The sequence below is a fragment of the Cervus elaphus genome, chromosome 18 (genome assembly GCF_910594005.1).
Source record: "Cervus elaphus chromosome 18, mCerEla1.1, whole genome shotgun sequence".
Lineage (NCBI taxonomy): Eukaryota > Metazoa > Chordata > Mammalia > Artiodactyla > Cervidae > Cervus > Cervus elaphus.
This window is the reverse complement of record NC_057832.1, coordinates 118,262,451-118,277,665: the sequence shown is the minus strand read 5'-3', so window position 1 is coordinate 118,277,665 and position 15,215 is coordinate 118,262,451.

The following is a 15,215-nucleotide window of genomic DNA, read 5'->3' as shown; positions in this document are numbered from 1 at the left end:
TATACCATGATCAAGTGGGATTTATCCTAGGGATATGAGGATTTTTTGATTTCTGCAAACCAATCAGTGTGATATACCATGTTAACAAATTGAAGAATAAAAAACATCCAATTATCTCAATAGGTGTAGAAAAAGTTTTTGATAAAATTCAGCATCCGTTTATAATAAAAAATCTCCAGAAAGGGGACGTAAAGGGAACATACCTCACCACAATAAGGCCATATATGACAAACCCATGGGCTTCCCTTGTGGCTCAGTGGGAAAGAGACTGCCTGCCAATGCAAGAGATGTAGGTTTGATCTCTGAGTGGGAAAGATCCCTTGGAGAAGGGAATGGTTACCCACTCTAGTATTCTTGCCCGGGAAGTCCCACGGACAGAAGAGCCTGGCAGCTACAGTCCAGAGGGTCCCAAAAGAGTTGGACATGACTTAGTGACTAAATAATAACGATGACAAACCCATAGAAAACATATTACACAACAGTGAAAAGCTGAAAGCACTCAGTCTAGGGTCAGGAGCAAGTTGATAATGCCCACTCTTGCCACTTTGACTGAACATAGTTTTGGAAGTCCTAGCCACAGTAATCAGAAAAGAAAAAGAAATAAAAGCAATCGACATCAGAAAGGGAGAAGAAACTGTCACTGTTTGCAAATGACTTGATACTATATATAGAAAATCCTAAAGAAAACTACTAGAGCTCATCAGGGAGGTCAGTGAAGTGCAGGATACAAAATTAATACAGAGAAATCTGTTGCATTTCTATACACTAACAAAGAACTATCAAAAAGATAAATTAATGAAAAAATCCCATTTACCTTTTAATAAAAAAGAAAGAAATACCTAGGGGTAAACCTACCTCAAAGGAGATAAAAGACCTGGACTCTGAAAACTATACCACATTGATGAAAGAAATTGAAGACAATACAAACAGATGGAAAGATATATCATGTTCTTGAATTGGAAGAATTAATACTGATAAGATGACCATACTACCCAAGGTGATTTACAGATTCAGTGCAATCCCTATCAAATGACCAATGGCATTTTTTAAAGAACTAGAAGAAATAATTTTAAAAAATTGTATGGAAACACAAAAGATCCTGAGAAGTCAAAACAATTTTGAGAAAGAAGAGCAGAGTGGGAGGAATTAGGCTCTGTGTAATCAAAACAATGTCAACAGTAATCAAGACAGTGTGTTATTGGAGCAGAATCAGACACATAGATTAAGGAAATGAATAGAGGCCCCAGAAATAGACCCATGCACTTATGGTCAAAGAAAGCAAGAACATACAGTGGAGAGAGATAGTCTCTTAAATAAATAGTTCTGGGAAAATTGGACCGCTACAGGTAAAAGAATGAAATTAGGGCATTTACTAACACCATATACAAAAACCCCTCAAATTGGGTTAAAAACCCTCAAGTTGGGTTAAAAACCCTCAAATTTGGTTAAAGACCTAAATATAAGGCTGGATACCATAAAACTCCCAGAGGAAAATATAAGCAGAACACTCTGACAGAAGTCACCGCTATATATTTATATATATTTGCTTCTGTCTCCTGAAGCAAATGAAAGAAAGGCAAAAATTAAAATATGGGAACTAATTAAACTTAAAATCTTTTGCTCATCAAAGGAAACCATCAACAAAATAAAAACACAATCCTCAGATTGGGGAAAAATACTTGCAAATGATATGAGTGAATAGGGGTTAATGCTCAAAATACATAAACAACTCATGCAAGTCAATATAAAAAAAAGCTGTTTGATTTAGAAATGAGGAGAAAACCTGGACACACAATTTTCCAAATCAGACAAACAGATAGATAACAGGCACAGGAAAAGATGTTCAACATCATTAATCATCAAGGAAAAGAAAATTCCCACAATGAGATATCATTGAATACCTCACATCTGTCAGAATGGATATCGTAAAAAAAAAACCAAAACAAACATTTGTGACAATGTGGAGAAAAGGAAACCCTCCTACATGGTCCATGGGAATGGAAATTGGTGCAGTCACTGTGGAAAACAGTATGGAGGCTTCTCACTAAAAATAGAAGTACCATATAACTCCACAATTCAACTCCTGGGTATATATCTGAAAAAATACTAATTCAAAAAGATACATGCACCCAGGGTTCATAGTAGCATTATTTGTAGTTGCCAAGACACCAAAGCTGTCTAAGTGTCCATCAATAGACAAACAGATTAAGAAGACAAACACACACAATACATATATACATATATATATCTATACCACACACACACATATATATATATACATATGTACATATATATATATATATATATATATATATATATATACACCACACACATACACACTGGAATACTACTTAGCATCAAAAAGAATAAAAATTTGCCATTTGCAAGAACATGGATATACTTGGAGGGTATCATGTTAAGTGAAATAAGTCAGAGAGAAAAAGAAAAATACTGTGTCATATAACTTTAAGTGGACTCTAAAAGATACAACAAAACTAGTGAACATAACAAAAAAGAAACAGGCTCACAGACATAGAGAACAAACTAGTGGTTACCAGTGGAGACAGGGAAGGGGAAGGGGCAATATAAGAAGGGTAGGAGATTTGAAAGGTGCAAACTGTGTGTTAGTTGTTCAGTCGGTCTGACGCTTTGCGACTCCATGGACTGTAATCTGCCAGGCTCCTCTGTCCAGGGGATTCTCCAGACTAGAATACTAGAGAGGGTTGCCATTCTCTTCTCCAGGGGATCTTCCCAACCCAGGGATTGAAGCTGGGTCTCTCACATTGCAGGTGGATTCTTTACTGTCTGAGCCACCAGGGAAGCCTATAAAATAAGCTGCAAGGATATATTGTACACACACAGGGAATGTAGCCAATATTTTATAAAAACTAGAAATGGAGCTTATTTAATTTTATGTAGAGTACATCACGGGAAATGCCAGGCTGGATGAATCACAACCTGGAATCAAGATTGCCAGGAGAAATATCAATAACCTCAGATATGCAGATAACACCACCCTAATGCCAGAAACTCCAATACTTTGGCCACCTCACGCGAAGAGTTGACTCATTGGAAAAGACCCTGATGTTGGGAAAGATTGAGGGCAGGAGGAGAAGGAGACGACAGAGGATGAGATGGTTGGATGTCATCACTGACTCAATGGGCCTGGGTTTGGGTGGACTCCAGGAGTTGGTGATGGACAGGGAGGCCTGGCGTGCTGTGGTTCATGGGGTCACAAAGAGTCGGACATGACTGAGTGACTGAAGTGAACTGAATGCCAGAACATGAAAAGAAATTAAAAAACTTCTTGATGAATGTGAAAGAGGAGAGTGAAAAAGCTGGCTTAAAACTCAGCTTCAAAAAACTAGGATCATGACATCGAATCCCATTGCTTCATGGTAAATGGATGGGGAAACAATGGAAACAATGACAGACTTTCTTTTCTTGGGCTCCAAAATCACTGCAGATGGTGACGGCAGCCATGAGATTAAAAGACACTTGCTCGTTGGAAGAAAGCTATGACAAACATAGGCAGCATATTAAAAAACAGAAACATTTCTGGCTGATGATGCAAAAAGATTCTCATCAGCCAGAAGTGCAACATGAATGTGCAAAAGCTAAAATGGCTTAACATCATGCTACACTTTTCTACTAAAAATGTATTGCTGTGAGTGGTCTGTATTTAAACCCAACAAGACATCTAGGGAGTCCATACACATATCAGTGAGCAGGTGTAGTTTGCTTATTTATAGCATGTTTCTTTTTGAAAAATTAGTGGTGGACACATTTGGATCACATTTATACAGTTATAAAAAATAAAGATTTGATTTTGGTCATAAAAAAAAAACAGAAATATCACTTTGCTGACAAATGTTCACATAGTCAAAGCTACGGTTTTTCCATCCATCATGTATGGTTGAGAGTAGGACCATAAAGAAGGCTGAATGCCGAACAATTGATGCTTTAGAACCACGGTGCTGGAGAAGACTCTTGAGAGTTCCTTGGACAGCAAGGAGATCAAACCAGTCCATCCTAAAGGAAATCAACCCTGAATATTCACTGAAAGGACTGATGCTGAAGCTGAATCTCCAATACTTTGGCCACCTGATGCTAACAGCTGACTCATTGGAAAAGACCCTGATGCTGGGAAAGACTGAAGACAGGAGGAAAAGGGGGTGACAGGGGATAAGATGGTAGGATGGCATCACTGACTCAGTGGACATGAGTTTTAGCAAACTCTGGGAGATAGTGAAGGACAGGGAAGGCTGGTGAGCTGCAGTCCATGGGTCGCAAAGAGTCAGATACAACTGAGCAACTGAACAACAATAAAAGGAGTATAAACTTTAAAAACTGGGAATCACTATATTGTACACCTTTAACTTATACAATAGTTTTCATCAACTATACACAATGAGATATGAACTCAGACCTGTTAGGGTGACTGAAGGAAAGCTACATGGCTCAGAAAAGCCTGGAGTTAAAACTCCCTTCCAGGTCCTCCCCACTATTCTATACATAACAAAGAACTTTCTCCCCGGAAGAAAGGAATGACCATTAAAATTGATTACGTTCAGCTCCTAGCTGATCCCAGTCTCCGGCCCATCTCAGGAATTCTTTGCCCCGGTTGTTGAAAGTTAACTAATCAAAAATAATCTTGAGGAAAAACAGACCCCCTCAAAACAATTGTATCTCCGTATACATATGTTTTCCATATATACCTACTCTCTTCTTGACTTAGCACAGCAGTCCCTGGTCTGACTGCTGCCCCATCTCTCCTCATTAAAGGTGATCTGTTCTTGTAGAGAATCGGTCTCGTTCTTTCTATGAACCTCGTCTTCTCTAGTTCCTTTACCTTACAATGACCACATCAAAAAGCCAAGAAATAACAAGTGTTGTGAAGATGTGGAGAAAAGGGAACCTCATGCACTATTGATAGGAATACAAAAAAGTGCAGCCACTGCAAAATACACTATGGAGGCTCCTCAAACATCTAAAGTGGAATTCCATATGATCCATCAGTCTCAGGCCTGGGTATTTATCTAAGGAAGATGAAAACACTAACTAGTAAAGATGTTTGTGCCTCTATGTTCATTGCAGCATCATTTACAATAGCCAAGATATGGAGACAACTTCCTTGTCACTGATGGATGAATGGATAAAGACATTTTGGTACACACATGCAACCCTGTGGACTGTAGCCCACCAGGCTTTTCCATCCATGGGATTCTCCAGGCAAGAATACTGGAGTGGGTTGCCAGTCCCTTCTCCAGGGGATCTTCCCAACCCAGGGAATGAACCCAGGTCTCCCGCATTGCAGGCAGACGCTTTAACCTCTGAGCCACCAGGGAAGCCCACACACATGCACACATACACACACACAAATAGTATTCAGCATAAGAGAGAAGGAAATCTTGCCCCGTTGACAACATGGATAGACAGGAGGGCATTACGGTAAGTGAAATACGTCTAACAGAAAAACAAATACTGTGAAAACCAATTTATATGTGGAATCTAAACAAAACAAAAGCCAAATTCATAGATGCAGAGAACATATTGGTGGTTGCCAGAGGTCAGGGTTGAGGGTGGAAGTGGGAGAAATGGGTGAATGGGAACAAAAGGCAAAAATAATAAAATAAAATAAAATAAAATGCATACTCATTGCAACATGTATACACATATATAAGCTAATGGGAAATACAAAGAATTAGAAATATTTTTGATTGACTATTGAATCTCCTGGAAAATGCATGAATTTTCATTTCATGCAAATTGAAATTCAATAAAGTTGAAAAACTGCAGTCATTTAGGTACAATTGGATGTAAGCAGCATAGTCAAATGTAAGAGATTGTAAAATTGGTCTAAGTTGTCACAGGACCTCGTCTCCAGGCCTTTTTACAATGTTAATTTGGATCTCTTCTAATGAAGAGTTAGGACCTATTTTTGCACTTCTTGAAGCTCAAAGCCTCAAAGGCTTTGCAGTTTTACTTTCAATAATTTCTGCTCTTTTAAGCATTTGCTGTTTTTGCATTTTTCATTTCCTGTTTTCTTCAACCCACAGACTACCTTCTCATGCATGTAAAAACATCTGTACCTATTTGGTAGAAATTCTATGATAAAGAGACCAGAGGATGATTTTCACACACATTCCAGCACAGTCCCCAAGAAGTTTGTGGTTGACCTGTTTCTCAGAATCTTCTCACAATAACAAGAGTGGCTGTTATAACTTCACATGTACACAGGCACAGCCATTTCCTGCCTCGTCTCCTTCACCTTTGGCCTGACCAAGGTCCACTTCCCTCCTCTACATGGGGTGATGCTCACAGTGGACTCAGACTTGCTGAGGAGGCCTGACTGAGGACGGTCGCAGCTCTGTCATGAGCTGAGTGAAAGATCCAGTGCAATCAGTGGATGCAGGTTCTTCTGCTCTCCTGACAATGGAGTTTTAAAAGCCTGAACATAATAGAAACTTTAAGAAGGCAATTTCCTTTATCTTTGCCTATTTTGAAGTCATAAAAATTTGAAATTAGTATTAGAAAGTCTCTATCTCCAAGTTGCAGATGACCACAAATAATTCTGTGTATAAATATGTAAAAGTAATCTGTTCTCTCTTATTACATTTTATTTCTATGTAACAGGAGATCAGAGATTTCAGCATCAATTTAGCAAACTAGTCATATGCCAACCATTCTGGAAAATGGATTGAGATCAATTATAGACCACAGACATTTTTCTTTCTGAAATCCCTAATAAAACTGAGATGTCACAGTGAATTTAGGAGCATACATCAGATACAAGAGGAGGCAACAATTTCTGGGAGGAGCACTGGGGCAAAACATCCACAGACAGCTTGGCCCCAGATAGGCTACGGCTGAGGCATCCGCAGAGGAGACAGAAGCACCGTGGAGAGGTGGGCTTCAGACACTTCAGCTGCGATGGGATGGGGCTCCGGATCCGTTGGGGATGTGACCATGAGACAGTGGGCCCAACTGTCTCCTCGCGTTGCCCTGTTCAGAGGCTCACTTCAAGGTCTCTCTTCTCGAGTGCGTAACTGAAGGATTCTGCCCTAAAGATTAGAGCATCTTCAGAGAAAACCCTCCACATTCGCGCATTTTGGGTTCCCTCTCCATAACAGCCTGTCCTGCGGTCACCTCAGGTGAGACCTGCACTCAGAACCCTCAATTACAGGTGAAACTTCCAGCTTTTCTAATGATTTATTCCAAAATACGAAAAGGTGAACAGGGGGAACTGCCATTTGAGGACAAACTGCAATATGATGGAGAGATGAAAGAGACAGAGATAAACAGAAAAAATAGCCTTAAGGGGGCCATTAACTCAGCAAACAAAAACATGAAAAAACCTAACCAAGGGAAAATAAATTTCTCTTTTAGATATTATCTAGATTAATCATCCTCCCACTGAAATCAACTAAAAATGCTGAAAACACATTAGATACCTTTTCTTAAGAGCATATGTGAGTAGGCAAGTAGTAAGCATTCTCAGAACAGAACTAAGTGGGTGACAAGCGGAGTGCAGCAGGCTGTCCCTCTGAGGATACTTTACCAGCTCTGGAGAATTTAAACTTTGCTTCTGGAAGCCACATTGACATGAAAATCAGAGTTAAGGCGAAGGGGGATTCAAGGTGGGAGGCGGCTGGTAACTAATAGAGGAACTTGTATCTCTAAGTCCAAAGGGACACTCCCTCAACGAAGGGTGACATAGGGGTCAGTGAAATGGATGAGAGATTTGTAAAAGGAAAGATCAGAATGAAGTTTAATGAGCAAAAGATGCTTATAGACAAAGAGAGAGAATAGGCTAGAGGAAGACTTTAAAATAATAATGGTTGGAATTTTTTTTTTTTCCTGAGCTGACGAAATCAGCAATCAACACATTCAAGAAATCGAACACCAAAGAAGGTCATTAGGAAAGAATTCACACCTTAATGTGTAGTAGTGAAACTGTGGGGAAAGTAATGGACCAGAATGAACAGACAGATGACTTTTGAAGAAAAGAAGGTAGGAACTGGGCTGATTTCTTAGTAATGACAAAGGAAGCCATAAAAGGGTGGGAGCAGGGTTTCAGTGTGCTGAAAAAAAAAAAAAAAAACAAACTGTCAACTTAAAATTCTACACTCTTGGAAAATAGCTATCAAAAATAAGGCAAAAGAAACACATTTTAGACAATACAGACTGAGTGTCTTACCACCAGGAAAACTTAACTAAAATTTGTAAGAGTGTACTTGAGCAAGAGAAAAGTAATCCCAGTTGGTAAATCAAAGGTGAAAAAGACGAATAAAGAAAGAAAGAAGAGATACTATTAATAATCTCTAGGGCTTTCCTGGTGGCTCAGTTGGTAAAGAATCCGCCTGCAATGCATGAGTCCCAGATTCAATCATTGGGTCGGGTAGATCCCCTTGAGAAGCAAATGACAATCCATTTCAATATTCTTGCCTGGGAAACCTTATGGACAGAGGATCCTGGTGGGCTACAGTTCATGGGATCATAAGAGTTGGACTCGACTTAGAGACTAAATCAGCAGGGCTTAAAAAGGAAAAAATAAGAAAACAAAAATACCTAGCAACAATAATGTAGAGATAGGGGTGACAGGTGGGAATAAAAACTAAAATATTCTAAAGTATTTGTTGTATAACAGAAAGATGAAAACATAGAATTACTTTTAAACTTTGACAAGTTAAGAATATGTGTTATGTAAGGAATATAGCCCATATTTTATTATAACTGTAAAAGATATCTAACCTTTAAAAATTGAAGGAACATTAAAAATTTCCATACAAGTAAAGGAAAAAATTCTAAAGTGAAAAAAATAACTAGATAATCCAAATTAAGACACAAAGAAGAATGAAAAGACAAATTATGAAACAGGTTGGACATGTAGAGAGCAGAAATTAAAATTATGAATGCATCCAAATAGACTATGGATTATAAGTATGATAAATACATCACATACTTCAGTTACAAAAATAAATATTTTTTGAAATATTTATTTCAAAAGAAATCTGACTCTAAAACATCAAACTAGAGATAGATTGAAAGCAGAAGTAAAGGCAAATACAGCAATACAATTCTAAACAAACACAAACAAAATATCAAAGGAAATAGACTTTTCCTTCAGTGTCTATTGAGAGTTATTATGTACCAACTGTTCTGGGCAACTGGATATATTAGCACATGATAGCAGGTAAAGATCCCTGCCTCTCCAGACATACCAGTATTCCTTGAAGGAACAAACAACAAACAAAAAAGGAATAATTTATAAAATAAAGAATCATTATAGAAGATATTCCCTTATGTAAGAATAAGAACTCAGGGAGCATGGTAAAGAGGACCCAGGGAGAGAGGGCAGGTGAAACTTCAACAGTGCGGAAAGGGAACACCTACCAAGTCCTATTCTGCAACATGGCAACGTGTTGATTCCCAATCCCAGAGAATGCAGCCCAGTTTAGGAAGGGATTTAGATAATTAGGATGCTGTTTCACAAGAATAAAGAACTTTGAGAATGATTGCCCTGGATATTCCAACAAACATATGTTTATAAATATAGATGAGATTGATTTTCAAAAATGTATGTTGGTTTGCAGCTTCCTTGGGATCTATCCAGGTCTCATCTGAAACCTGACAGTGAGGCAGACCATCCAGGCTGCAAGCTGGCAGGTTTAATACCTAAGGAACTGACTCAAGATGTTTGTCTTGGGCAGCCCCAAGAAAAGCAGTTCTTCACACCTGTCTGCCAGAATCTGAAACGCTTATAGAGAGGCCTTGAGTGGGTTTGATCACTTATAGCAGCCAGACAGTGTCAGTTTCTACTCGAGGCTGCATTCTTGGAGGGGCTTCTGGGAGTGGGGAGGAGAGCAGAAGGCACATTTCTAGGACAGGGAAGTGGCTGGGGAGCCCTCGATTGCATGGGTGCAGTTTGCTGGTCCACCTCTCAACCCCGTGACCAGCTGTCGTGATCTCACAGGCTCCCCTCTCCCTGGGCTTTCACCAGCATGGAGGCGGCTGCTCTGTGGCTCCCTGGCTGCAATGCAGGCAGATGCCACAGCAACAACAGAGTCACATGCGAGAGAACACGGGTGAAGTCAGTGATTCCCAACGGAATGACAACTTTTTCTGCCAAAAATCGTTATGACCTGAATCTTGGATTTACAATGTCCCCCACATAGGGGGTGGGATCACTCAGGGTGTTCACTCGTGTCCTCATGTGACATAATAAAGAGGACACATTAACAGTTTCATGAGTAGGAACACACTACGTTCTGTTTGGATAATTATTCCAGTGCTTCCTAGGGAGGAAGTGACCATGTCCAAGGCCACTTTTTCAGTTCAGTTCAGTTCAGTCACTCAGTCATCTCCGATTCTTTGTGACCCCACGAATTGCAGCATGCCAGGCTTCCCTGTCCTTCACTATCTCCTAGAGCTTGCTCAAACTAATGTCTTTTGAGTCGGTGATGCCATCCAACCATCTCATCCTCTGTTGTCCCCTTCTCATCCTGCCTTCAATCTTTCCCAGCATCATGGTCTTTTATAGTCAGTCAGTTTTTCTCATCAGGTGGCAATATTTGAGCCTCAGCCTCAGCATCAATTTTTCCAATGAGTATTCAGGATTGATTGCCTTCAGGATTGACTGGTTTGATCTCCTTGCAATACAAGGGACTCTCAAGAGTCTTCTCCAACACCACAGTTCAAAAACATACATTCTTTGGTGCTCAGCCTTCCTTATGGTCCAACTCTCACATCCATACATGACTACTGGAAAAAGCATAGCTTTGACTAAACAGACCTTTGTCAGCAAAGTGGTGTCTCTCTCTCTGATTTTTAATCTGCTGTGTAGGTTGGTCAAAGCTCTTCTTCCAAGGAGCAAGCATCTTTTAATTTCATGGCTGCAGTCACCATCTGCATTGAGTTTGGAGTCCAAGAAAAGTAAAACTCTCACTGTTTCCATAGTTTCCTCATCTATTTGCCATGAAGTGATGGGACTGGATGCTATTACCTTCGTTTTTTGAATGTTGAGGCTTAACCCAGCTTTCTCACTCTCCTCTTTCACTTTCATTAAGAGATTGTGTAGTTCCTCTTTGCTTTCTGGCATTAGGGTAATGTCTTCTGCATACCTGAGTTATTGATATTTCTCCCTGCAATCTTGACTCCAGCTTGCCCTTCATCAAGCCTGGTATTTTGCATGATGTAATCTGCACAGAAGTTAAATAAGCACGGTGACAACATCCAGCCTGACATACTCCTTTCCCAATTTGGAATCCGTCTTTTGTTCTATTTCCGGTTCTACCTGTTACTTCTTGATCTGCATACAGATTTCTCAGGAGGCAGGTAAGATGGTCTGGTATTCCCATCTCTTGAAGAATTTGCCACAGTTTGTTGTGATCCACACAGTCAAAGGCTTATCATAGTCAATGAAGCAGATGTTTCTCAGGAATTTTCTTGTTTCTTCTATGATACAACGGATGTTGGCAATTTGATTTCTGGTTCCTCTGGCTTTTCTAAATACAACTTGAACATCTGGAAGTTCTCAGTGATGTACTATTGAAGCCTAGCTTGTGATTGTGGTTTTCATTCTGTCTGCACTAACAGACATGGTAATTTTGAGGCCAGCTTTTCTCATTAGAGACATGTCAACATTCAGTAAGGACAGGCTTTGTTGGCCACCATTCAAGACGTGCTGGGTGAAGTCATCAGGGGCTTTGATGTGTGCTATCTTCCACAAATATGTAATTTTGAGTCTACATTCAACAGATTATGATTGTGACAAACGTTTGGTTGTTCATGGGTTCTGTACACGGCATTTTACAAATGACTGCTGCATTTCAGACATGCCTCCTTGAGCTTGAGGACTTATTACTCAACATCTCTGGAACCATTCTGGTGGAGTCATCTTTGAACTTAAATGCCACAGTGGAAAGAAAGCAAGTCTGTCATTTGTAGCTTCTTTTTATTTTCAACCAAAGCATGTATTCAAGCTTGGTCGTTGACTTTATTCACCAGATTGAGACTCTGTCAGAAACTAAAGTCATTCTCATGAGGTCAAGTTATGATCTCTAAGAATAGTCAAAGCATTTGCCAGAGTTATCCCCTATACTCGTGAGAGTCCTATTCAGCTGCTTTCTCTTCAGTCACAAGGACATGGAGACTCCACTGCACAGATGCCTAACTGTCAAGGCTGGTCTTTCACTGATCTTGAGTACATAAGGATCAGGGCACTGAGGGACACTTCTACCACTTCACATATGCAGGCTCTACTCCACCTCTACGACTCTTCTGACTGCGGGATTTATACATAAGTACCAGTCTGTGAGAGGGATGTGGCCACCTCAAACTTCTTCCTGTAATCTGAAGGAGCACAGTGCTCCCCTGGACTTCTGCTATACCTCTCAGAGCACCCAACGCTGCTATTTCAGGACTAGAAGGGGAAGATCTTCGGGTTTTTCTGTAAGTGTGCTCTCCTCCACAGCAAATGAGGTGATCTATATCTAAGCCTTGCATTAAGTAAGAAAGATGTCACAAAGAAGGAAGACATTTATTCTTGTCTCCTACAGACCCGTCAGGCTGGCTCCATTAGTGTCTCATGAAGGAAATCTTGGATATCTGCTACCCTAAGCAGAAACTCTCTCCAACCACTGCTCATCTCATTTGTGTAATTAAAACATCCAACCCAATCATCAAGCCGAATTTCAGAGAAGGGTAAAGCCTCTCCATCCCATGGCTTGTGCCGGCTTCTGCTGAAGGCCGAGCGGTATGTAGGACTGCTTCCATCTGCACCCCTGCCCTCACCTCCTCCTTCCCCAGCCACTGGCCTTGCTTCTGACTCCTCTTTGGTTGGAGGAGAGAGACAAAAACCCTGAAGACAAGTCCGGCGCAATCTGGTCTTTGGCGAAAGGATACACACTTAGTGGCTCTTTTCCCATTAGTGACTCTGCCTAGAGCCTTCCCTGGAAATCTACCATTACATGTCCAGCTGGTGACTGCTATCAACCCTCCGGCTCGTTATTTCAACTCCAGTTCCTGGCAGAGTTGGGATCCCTGGTAGACTTCCAGTCAAGTCCCTGTTAAGCTGGCTTTGGTTGGCGCCCTCCTGTGTAGCCTACAGCTGATTTGTGGGAAGCACACACCTGGGTCCACAGTTAGTGAAAGCTGTGGTTGCTTCAAATCAGCCTCCTCAACCATTATCCTCTGGCACATGGCAGCATCTTTTATGTTTCCCCCAAGAGCATCTGGCTCTGAAGTTTCACTCCATAGGACACTGGTCTTGTCCCCCCAGGAATCTCTTACCATGCAGCACTCATGTCCTCAGGCAGGACCAGGACCCAGGGGGCCACCTGATTGGTGTGAGATGAGAGAGAACTCTCGTCCTGTTGGGTAGAGCACAAGGGATTCCCCGTGGAGCCTCCTTATGAAATGCCATGGTTACAGAGAGATTACCGTCGTGACTAGGGGAGCCACTACTCTAGGTATAACCCCCCCCCCAAATTTGCCAATCCTGAAGGTTGTTGTCCTTCCAATCAAAGCGTCCTCTTTTACAAAGCCCTTTCCTCATAGCTCAATTGGTAAATAATCCACCTGCAATGCAGGAGACCCTGGTTTGATTCCTGGGTCAGGAAGATTTTCTGAAGAAGGGATAGGCTACCCACTCCAGTATTCTTGGGCTTCCCTTGTAATTCAGCTGGTAAAGAATCTGCCTGCAAATATGGGAGACTTGGGTTCGATGCCGGGGTTGGGAAGATCCCCTGGAGAAGGGAAAGGCTACCCACTCCAGTATTCTGGCCTGGAGAATTCCATGGACTACATCTGTGAGGTCGCACAGTTGGACACGACTGAGCAACTTTCACTTTCACTTTCCTCTTGAACTCTTCAAGTACCTACTGAATTATTTGAAGAACTACACCTCACAGAACTGGTTCCCACCTGCTTCATTTCAAGTTCTACACAAATCTTTTAATACATAAGACTGGAATGTGGGGATGTTGTCAGTACTGAGTCAGTTGAAATGAATATTTATGTTAATATCCTGTCACATTCACCCTAGGCCACTCACATAACCTTCAGTTCAAAATTTCAATGTCGGACCCTCCCTTTGACTCTGATACTCAGCATGTCACAAACCTAACTGAATGCTCCCGAGTCTACCCTGATGATCTCGCCTGCAGACTCTAGCTTTCCTGTTTCTGAAAAGAAGGTGGCTTATAATCCTGTCACCCATATGCACACGTCCTATACATCCTTCAGAGTAGACCTCAAGCCCTGAATTCTTCCTCAAGTCTTCTCCTATGAATCCTACTTTCCCCAGCTATGGATCATGGCTGTGGCATATTTCAACCATAGGAATAGTACACACGCTGAGTGCTGGAACTTCCTGAGACCTCAGGACTCAGAACCACCTTCAGAGAAAACTGGGATATAATGAAAGTGAAGATAATCTAATGGCCAGGAATTCATGCATCAAGGAAAAGATGATGTCTATATGGTTCACTTGAATTACTCATTTTTCTTCTGAGTATGTTTTACCTTCAAAAATAGAACATAGGTTTGGGAGAAATGAAATCAACTCCTTTAAGTTGCATCTTCATTAGGTCCTAACACAAGCCTAGAAACACACAAGCTAACTGACTTCATAATGCTTCTGCAAATCCCTGAGAGAAAATATCATCCAGATGGTTCATAAAGGAAATATGTCTGGGCAGTGCATGATTGTTTGCTCTCTGGAGATAATGTTGCACTGATGAATTACTCACAAGGAACTAACTATAAATATAACTGTGTTATAGCATATAGCAGTGGGGCCTGCAGTGTTATTTCACATATACTATGAATGTTTCTCACAACCGACTTTTCTTCCATGTTGTCTTACTCCATTCATAGTATTTGTTATGAACCTTAGAATGAACAAGTATTTGAAATGTTATTTTCTTGACATTTAATCTCCAATCCCTGTGTCCCTAAGTTTCACAGATGCAGTAAACATTCTGTCACTTTCAGAGATAAAACAAAGGACAGCTGTAAAAATTCCAGATATTTGTGCTTGAGTTATCTGCCATATTTGAATATAAACTCATCTCTCTATCACTGAAGTTTTGTAATGATTTTAGCAAGATAGAACCTTTAATGTGCTCACTATCAATGTCACAGTCTATGTTGGTAAAATTTTCCCAGAGATTTCAACAGTCACATGAGAATTTCCTGCTGTCAGGAGATTG